A 9,482-nucleotide genomic window follows, 5' to 3' on the forward strand; every position below is an offset into this window, starting at 1 on the left:
GCTCTTTCATTTTAGTATAATTTATTTATTTTTTATTTTTTTTAAAGATTTTATTTATTTATTCATGATAGTCACAGAGAGAGAGAGAGAGGCAGAGACACAGGCAGAGGGAGAAGCAGGCTCCATGCACCGGGAGCCCGATGTGGGATTCGATCCCGGGTCTCCAGGATCGCGCCCTGGGCCAAAGGCAGGCGCCAAACCGCTGCGCCACCCAGGGATCCCTCATTTTACTATAATTTAATTGCAAATTCACAGAAATGCATCTTTTATAACAGCCGCGTTTCACAAGGGGCTCGTAAATGTTAGGCGGGCCGTGTCAGCAGGTGGGCACACCGCAGGCTCGGCGCACAGCCGCTGCCCCCCTGGGAGCGGGAACCCCAGGTACAGTCCCGAGTCCTCCCTGGTTTCCGTGGAGACGCCAGCAGCACCGAGTCCCTTGCCTCCATTCTGCGGCCTTCCGCGCCTCTCCCGGCCTCGCTCCTCTGCTCGCCGGGACACTGGATAATCTGTGTGTCCTTGGTCGCCATCAGAACCCCAGCGCGGCAGCCACAGGATTCCTGTGGCCTGGTCTTCCGGGACAGCCCGGGAGATCTAGTCGAGAGACACGGGGGCCTTCCTGACTCGGTTTCTCCCGAGTCTCTCTCAGGTTATAGGAAGTCATCCTCTTCTTTTAAGCCCCCAATTTTCAAGACGTGAGCGGCATGGATTCCCAGGGAATTTTCTTCTCCCATCAGAGGAACGACCAGCATCACGCGGCCCGATTCCACTGCAGTTGCTCTAGACCCACGGACTCTGGTGGCGACTCTGGGAGGGGTTGGAGGTTTTTCCTGCTTCCCTGGAAACCAAGGGGTTTTGAGAAGTGCACAGTCACTGGAGGCGGTGAACTGCTCTAACTGTAGCTCTGCCCCCTGTGCTCCCCGGGGGACGTCCTGGGGGAGCCCTGCTTGCAGCTTACACTCTGCACCCAGCCCCTCTGGCCAGGCCTCCCTCATTGGCTCCTGGTGGGTGACACCAAGCCGATGCCAGGCAGTCCTTGCGGTGGGATCAGGGACAAGCAGGAGGGAAAAGCCTAGAGGGAGGCGGGGTGGGTCCCCCAGGGAGGCGTGGGCCAGGCAGCCCGGGCCACCCCGAAGCCGCCCACCTGCGTGTGCTCAAGGGACAGCTGGGACCCTCCCTGCCAGGGCGCCGACCAGGTCAAGACACTGGGCGACACCGGCCAGCTCGTTTCTACCGGATCTGAGTCTGGGTGGTGACGATAAAAGAAGGAAAGGCCAGGAGAGGAAAGCTCGTGATTCCTATTTGGGGGGTAGCCGTGTTCACACGTGCGAAGGACAGGACCTCAGTCCTGGAGACCCGCAGGCCTGAGCTCGTAGGTGTATAAACCCAAAGCTGCAGCTTCTGCGTCCATGAAATGAAATCGTGGTCGGGCTGTTTGGTGTGAAGGCTCCCCAGGCCCCCGCCTCAGGTGTCACGGTCCCGGCAAGAGGGCAGGCGCGGCCCGACGTGTCACCACCGAGGAGGGAGCCGGGCGGGTGGCAGGCCCAGGATGGGAGGCCATGAATGAGGCCTTGAGACTGAACTTGGGGCTGACCCGCCATCTGGGGGAGGAGGTGGGGAGCCCAGCTGGCAGCAAATAGGGCAGCCGTTGGGGAGCCAGGCCTTGGCGTTAGCACTGCTCATTAGGGACCTCATTAGGGACCTCATTAGGGACGGCAGCGCTCCCGACAACAGGAAGCACAGGAAGGCAGGCTGAGCAGCCTCGCCGTGCCCCGCCTGCCCCCCTGCGCCCTTTCTCGTCCCCCCACTTCTCCCAGCTGCTAGGCCCACTGTGGCGCCCCCTGGAGCCCGACCTGGCCGGCGCCTCCCCAGTGTGCCCCCCCCCCCCGGGGTGCAGTCCCTGCTGCGGGGTCCCGCCCTCCCCCCAAAGCTGAGCGGAGGCCCTCCCAGCAGGGCCCTGGCCATTTTCTTAAACAGTTTTGGGAGAATCAGTTCAGTCTTGGACCTGAGCTCCTTCAGCTCGGGGCAGGCCACCCTCAACCCCCTCAGGGGCACCTGAGGCCTCTGGCCCCTCCCCGCAGGGCCGCCCCTACAGGCTCCTGGCTCCTCCTCCCTGGCCCGCAGCCCCACCTGGCCTCTGCCCTTCCCCACCTGGCCTCAGGGCTTCCCGGCACTCCCTGCCGCCTCCTCTTTCTTTCTCCTCTCCTCCCCCTCCTCCTGCCCAACCCCTCCCGCCCCCACCCCTGCCCCTCCCCGCCCCCACCCCCACCCCTGCCCCTGCCCTCCCCCCTCCCGTCCCCTCCCCTCCCCCCTCTGCCAGTCCCCTCCTTCGTCCTTCCCCCTCTCTCTCCCTACCTCCCCCTCCCTCTCCTCCCCTCTCTCCTTCCCTCTCTCTGCTCTCTCATCAGTCTTCAGAGGCAGCCGGACCACATCTGGTTCTATCACCCGCTGGAGGCGGAGGCTCGACTGTGCTCCCAGAGAAGGGGAAGGGGTGTTGCTTGGTCGTCTCTGGGGAGTCCTGCTGCCCTCCGTGTCCCTCACACGGGCTTCCCCCGAGGACAGGGCCGGGTCACCCCCCTTCTCAGTACCCCTCCCCCCCAGAGCTCAGTCTCTCCGTGAGCTCACCTTCCTTCCCTAGCGTGTTGGATAAAGATCTGTTACTCTCCCCCAACTTGGGTGACACCTCCGACCCACAGCTGTGATGGCCCCAGCGGCACGTGGCGGAAGAAGTCCCACAAATCCCCCCCAAATCTTCCCAAAGTGGGAATGACCCAGCAGCTAGTGAGCGGGTCCGAGGCCCTGGGAGGAGCCCCTGATGCTGCAGGCCTGGGCCGGCCGGGCCCTCCTGGACGGAGCACTGGGCCCGCCTCGACCATCTGGCCTCTGGGAGCTCCTCCCCGTACAGCGGGGCCTTCCCTGGTAGGTGGTTGCGGGGCTTGCGGGGCTTGGGAGGTGCGTGCTGGGGTCCTCGCCATCAGCACAATTGCTCTTGTAACGTGGCTCCTGGGGGGGGGGCAGGGGGGCTGGCTTCCAGGACCTGAGCAGTGGGCGGTCCCCTCCCCAGCTCTCCACCGGCCCCCCAAGTCCATACGCCCCAGGCACCCGCCCTCACTGTCTGTGGGCGTTCAGCAGGCCCCACGGTGCCCCACGGCACCCACCATCACGTCCCCTGCGTCCAGCGTGTCCGCAGTCAGCGGGCTCTAGCCCCGTCCGCGCAGCATCCGCCACTCCTGCCCCCTCAGCCCCCAGCCCCGCTGGGCTCCCCGCTGCCTCCTGTCCGCCCACCTTGTTCTGGGCGCCAGAGCCGCGCGTGCGTCTGCTACAGCCCGAGCCTCCCCTCCTGCAGAGCCGAGGCCCAGGTCCTTACCCACCCGCCTCTCCACCCTGCCTGGGCCTCAGGGCCCCGCCCCAGGGCCCTTCTGCCCCTGTCCTCCACCCCCGGCCAAGCCCGACCACTCGGGCTCTGGCTTCTGGAATGAACGGTGCAGGGGCTCAGGCTCCCCCCAGGCTTGGAGCCCTACTGACGGCTGAGGCCTGCGCCCACGCTCCTGATTGCCCTCCCCTGTCTTGTTCTTCAGCCCCGAGGGTGCATCCCCTGGGGCCCCCACCCTGCAGCTCCGCGGGGACACACAGGGGCCTTTGTGTCGCTCACGCACCCAAGGTGCCAGGCGTGCCCAGCACACAGGAGGTGACCCACACACTCTGTTTCAAAGACTCAAAGAGGATGAGGGAGCCGGGCAGGCCGAGCAGGTGTCCGAGGGGCTGGGAGGAGAGTGGGGAGCGGCCTGCCTCCCCCTGAGCCACTGTGCGCCCCCTCAGAGGCCCGGCGGGTGGTCTGAGCCTGGAAGGGAGCCACGCAGAAGTAAAATCTCCCAGCCCGACACTCCCAGCCTCCTCGGCAGAGGCGGGCGCGTCTGACAACGGCCCCTTGACCCCCTTGTCGCTCACCTGCAGGCCGCCTCCCCGCTCCGCCCGGCATCAACCACTTCGTTCATGAATGTACTTTGGCCGGGCACCTCCTGTGTGTCGGTGGTAGGATGGGGTATTGAATCGGACCCTTCTAGATGCTTCCAGACTCCCTAGGGACACCATTAACACCCCCCGTTTGGAAAAATTACCCAATAATGCTCATGACAGTTGATTCAGCTTCCTGCAAGGCTGGGGCAGTTGGTGCCCCGGGGTCACTCACAGGGAGGTCCTGGGAGGGGGGCATCGGGGCTGGCTTCGGAGCTTGGGGTGGAGGGCAGGACCTCCCTGAGGTGTGGGAAGAGCCTGGAAGACCGAGTGCAGGGCGGTGTCAGGTTCGGGCCAGATGCGAGCTGGGCCTCTGTGGGGCGGAGGGTGCGGGGTCGGGGTCGGGCTGCTGAGCCCAGCGCTTTCCAGCATAAGGGGGGGCAAGGTGAGTGTGTCCCCCGGGTGCGCGCCAGAGATGTGGGTGTGGGTGAGCATGCAGGGGCGTTCCCTCCCCCATCCCGGCAGGCGGACGGGTCTCATTTCTCCTGCTGGGAAGTGTCCAGTGAGGCCCATCCGTCAAGGACTCAGCCTGCTGTCCCCCCTCCCTGCCCCCGGCCCCGGCACGACAGGTGCGGCCCTCATCTCGGGGCTGTGAGGGACCAGGAGGGGCCCTGAGGCAGAGGCGCCTGGGTGGTGGGGACTGTGCGTGTCCTTCAAGCTGGCTGGTTGGACGACCCCTGGGAGGCCGCGTCGGGGCGGGGGGTAGGATGTTCACCCGGGTCAGCGGTGGCCTTGAGGGAGGGGTGACCGCCGGTACCCGGGGTGGCCTGACTCACGCTACCCCCCACTCTCTGCCCGGCACCCCTGCCCCATCCCCGTGGCCAGCTGTCCCTGGCGTCGTCCCTGCCCTATCCCCATGACCAGCTGTCCCCGGGGCCCGGCTCTCGCACCCTGTCCGGCTCCCCTGCTCCATCCACTCTCCACCAGGCCCCCCGGGGGAGCTTTTGAACATGCAGGTCTGCTGGTGGACTGACCCCTGCCGCCGCCGCCGCCTCCCGCGGCCCCCTCGTTAGCCTCTGGCCCGGATCTGCAGGGCTTTGGGTGGCTCAGTCCTCGGCCGCAGCCTCCGGCTCTGCTGTCTCCTCCGTCCCGGCAGGTCTCAGAGGAGGCTGGCTTGGTGCTGCCCAGGGCCAGCTCTCCCTCCTCCCTCCTCATCCTCGCTTGCCCAGATTTCCAGTTCTCCTCCTCCTCCTCCGAGCTTAGCACAGGCCTAGGGACGCCTTCCGTCTATTTGTCTAGTGTCCGCCTCTCCCGACCAGACGGCCAGCCTCCTGGGTGCAGGGCCCCCACCCGTCTCGCCACAGCTGTGCTCCTAGGGTCTGGCACATGCTGCCCGCGCGTGACCGATGTGCTGCCGGTGACTGTGGTGATAGGCTGCTTAGGCCTCCAGGACCCCGAGGACTGCTGTCGCCGTCTGGTCCAGACCCACTCCCCGGTGCTGCTTCGGAGCTGCAGGGACCGCTGGGGGCCTGCCCTGCATCATGGGGGTGGGTCTCGGGGCCAAGAGGTGGGTGGGGGGAAGCAGGGTAAAGTCCAGGGCTGGGGGCGGGGGGGCTCATTCACGTGTGGCCCTAACACGTGCGATGCTAAATCAAGCTGACCATTTGCTACACAAAACATGTCCTGCCCTCCGACTTGGACAAATACGGGTTCAAAATGCCCTGGAAGGCCAGGTCTGGATTCAGAAATCTTGACTCTTCGGGGTTTTGGAGCAGAGCTTGGTTTCATGGGAAGAAGCAGGCCCGAGGGCGGCCCCTTCCCTTCTTGCCCACAGCTCCGTCCCACACTGTGAAGGGCTTGCTCGCTCGTGTGGCAGCCCGGCTCCATGTGTGGGCTCCCCACTGACCCCCAAAGCTGCCCTCAGACGTAGGCGTAGGGGTGCAGCCACCGGCTCCTTGGTCCATCTTCGGGAGGATGAACAGAAAAGGGCTTGCACAGGTCCCAGATTCCCATTTGGACGGAGAACTGTATTCTGGATTCCCGGAGGGTGTTCTAGAAGGGCCAGAGTGAGTGAGCTCCAGGGGGATGCACCCTCGGCTCCTTGCCTGCAGAGGAGAGTCACAGCAGGCTTGCCGGGGTGGAAGGGTGACACCAGCTGCACCCGTGGCCTCTGGGAGTAACTGGACACGGAACAGACCAGCGGACGTCCTGCTGTATCTGTGCTTGTCCCATGCAACCCCCGGAAGAATGAACCCTCCAGTGACTGAGCCCGGAGCTGGCTGAGGCTCTAGCAGGTGACCCTGGCCTTCTGGGCGAGTCATGTGTGAGAGCTCTACGGCTCCTCCTGACTGCTGTCCCTCTGCTGTGCCACCCGGACGGGAAGCTACGGACAACCTGCCAGCCTGGGCACTGGTCACCCCAAAGCCTGGTGCTGCTCTGGGCGGCCTGCCCCCGGAATCCACGGGTCCGAGCTTCTTCAGTCCCTGCCGGCTGAAGCTTTACTCCCAGCCGGGGTCTCTGCCCCTTTTGTCGCTTCCTTTGGGGACCCGACTGGCCCTCTGTGGGGACAGGCCAGGAGATGCCTTTGAGCGCATGCTGGGGGCCATATTATGGTTTATGGTTTACGCCCTGGAATCAATAGGTTGTTGCATTGCCTCCCCGCTGGGCTGCAAGCTCGTTCGTTGGGGGCAGGGGTTGGGACACCACTATTCAGACTTCCCCACGTCCCGGTGGGTTCTGGCACAGAAGGGGACCAGCAGGCGAGCAGTCAAGAGCAGTCAACACCTACTGACTGAACAGATAAATGCATTTCGTTCCCTACAGATTCTGGCTCAAACTTCCTCTTTGTCCTTTCTTTTGTTAAACCTGTACCCCTTCCTACAAGATGCCTTGCGACTCTTCTCCACCCCCGAGAGGGAGGATCCCTGAGCCCCGCCAGGCCCCATCAAGCTCAGTCTGCTTGCTGGCAGTGTTAATCTTCAGGGAGCCGCGTGGGCGCAGAAACAGGACACATTTCTTCCATGGTGGCCCCGAGGATGTTGTAATCCCAAGGCCGTGTGGCTTTGTCCTTTCTGAGCCCCAGTTCACCACTGTTTTCTTTGGTCCTCGGAGCGCTATGGACTGAATGTCTGTATCGCCCCCAAAATTCATGTGCTGAAACCTAATTCCCAAAGCGATGGTGTTTGGAGGTGGGGCCTTTGAGGGGAGATGAGGTCCTGAGGGTGGAGCCTGGTGAGCCCCTCAGCAGAGGCCCCCCCAGAGCCCCCTCACCCCCACCGCCACGCGAGGGCCCCGTGGGAAGGTGGCCACCCCTCCCTGAACCCGGAAGCAGGCTGGGCTCTCACCCGACACCAAATCTGCGGGTGCCTTGACCTCAGGTTTTCCAGCCTCCGGAACCACGGGAAGTAAATCCCTGTTGTGTACCAGCCACCCGGACTGCGGTAGCTACCTACGGCTTTCTAAAAATGTCCTTCTTTTGCTTTAATTAAAACCAGAGTTGGTTTCTGTTCTTTGCATCCAGAGAGCTCCGATGCCAGGGTTTTCACATTATTCTTAGACATTCTGAAGCACGTGGTGGCTTCAGCGGCCACAGGTACTCTTTTGGCTTATTCGGCTGATGTCCTGTTGGTTCGTGCAGTTCCGGGAGGCAGTATTAGGACTTTCCGCCCATCTCTCCTCCTTTTCGGTCCCGATACAGCCCCCGAGCAGCGCGCCCACGACAGGACAGTTCCTCGTCCGCGGGAGGCCGCTCCTTCCGTCGGCCTCCTGGACTCCGCCGTCACCCGTTCTTTCTGTCCTGACTTTGTACTTAGTTTGTGATGTGGGGGAGGAAGTTACGGGTCGTCTGGGGCCGGCGTGGCTAACAGGTTTCGTCTTGGCCCCCAACCTCAATCAACTGGCCGGAGTCACTTGAGCGTCGCGGGGCCCGTGGACTCCGCGGGAAGAGTGTGTCATAAGGATCATGCACGCCCGACATGGTCCGGAGGGCAGACGGCTGTGCACACGCACCCGTATTTGTCCTTCCTGGTCGAACGCAGCTTCCCACCCGCCAGGAGGAGCCTCAGGTCTGTGGGATTGCTCCGGGATGGTCTCTGCTCGAGCCACTGGGCGGAACAGCTCACGTCCCGTCAGGCCCCCATCTGTCAGGAAGGTCTCCCTGGCCTGACAGCGCAGGGACGGGGGCGCGGCGGGATAAACCCAGGCCCACGCCGCCTCTGCCGCCGCCGGTTATGCGACTCCAGGAGTGACACTGTCCCTGGGCTCGGCTCTCTCTCCACCAGCGAAATGAGAAACTTGAACTGAGAAACCGCAAGATTTCCTTCCAGCTCAGAGATCCCGTCGCCTGCCTCCCGGGGTCGCGTTCCCGTGGTCTCAGTCCCTCGCCTGGTGACGGGGGAGCCCTCCCGACCACCGAGGGCCTTCGCAGTCTTCTGTTCTAGGCTCAATATGGCCAGTGTCTTTAATCATCTCTCACAGGATAAGGTTCTAGCCCCGCCGCCACAGGAGCCCTTCTCTCTTCAATCCTCCGGTCGTCGACAGGCCCTGGAAGCGCGGCTCCCGGGAGTGGCTGGGGGTGCAGCGGGGGCTCCCCTGCTGCTGACCCGCGTGCTCAGCCTCCTCCCACCTCCCGGCCGGGGGCACCCGTGCTGACCACGGCGCGGCCCGAGGGGAGGCACCCTGCCGAGGCCCGCCCGGAGCTGGGGTGGATGCACTGGGCGCTTCTGGGGGGCGCTCTTCATTCACCCTGGGAGCCGAGGAGGTGCAGGGAGCTGGGGAGTCGAGGCTGGAGGGGGATGGTGCTTGCGCGGAAGACCAGTGGCTAACCAGCCGAGCAGGTGCCACTTCTTGACAAAAATGGAAGATTTGCCAGAGAGGCTGTTTGCGAAAGATGTATTTTTTAAAGATTTTATTTATTTATTCTTGAGAGACAGAGAGAGAGGCAGAGACACAGGCAGAGGGAGAAGCAGGCCACTCGCAGGGAGCCCGATGCAGGACTCGATCCCAGGACCCCGGGGTCATGGCCTGAACCGAAGGCAGATGCTCTACCGCTGAGCCACCCAGCTACTCCATAAAAAAATATTTTACTGAATATTCCTATCTTTGATAAAAAAAAAAAAGAAAAAAAGCCAAACAAACCAACCACGTCTCTCTCGCCCTTCTCTTGCTGTGCCCCCCCTCCGTTCCCTCTGACATCATGTCATGCGACCCCCTGCCTTAGCAGCTCTTGCTTTTGTGCTTTGCACAGAACAGGTGCAGAGGCTCGTGCTCCGAGGGGAATGTCATGAAAACAAAGAAAAGCAAAACCAGAGGGACAGGGTTCTGGCCCAACGCCGAGCCTACTGGAAATAACGGTGTCAATGTCTGACACCCAACAGACGGGGGTGCTCCCGCTACCCTAACCCCAGGGAGCTGTGTTCTGAGAACCACCAGGTCCCCCGCGCTGTGGCCCCCGGCCATCACTCGGACGCCCCCCGTTGCCCTCTCGGCTTGACCCAGCCACCCCGGCCTCCGCTGTATTCCTCAAAGACACT

This window comes from Canis lupus, chromosome 38 (genome assembly GCF_003254725.2).
Source record: "Canis lupus dingo isolate Sandy chromosome 38, ASM325472v2, whole genome shotgun sequence".
In the NCBI taxonomy this organism is placed as follows: Eukaryota; Metazoa; Chordata; class Mammalia; order Carnivora; family Canidae; genus Canis; species Canis lupus.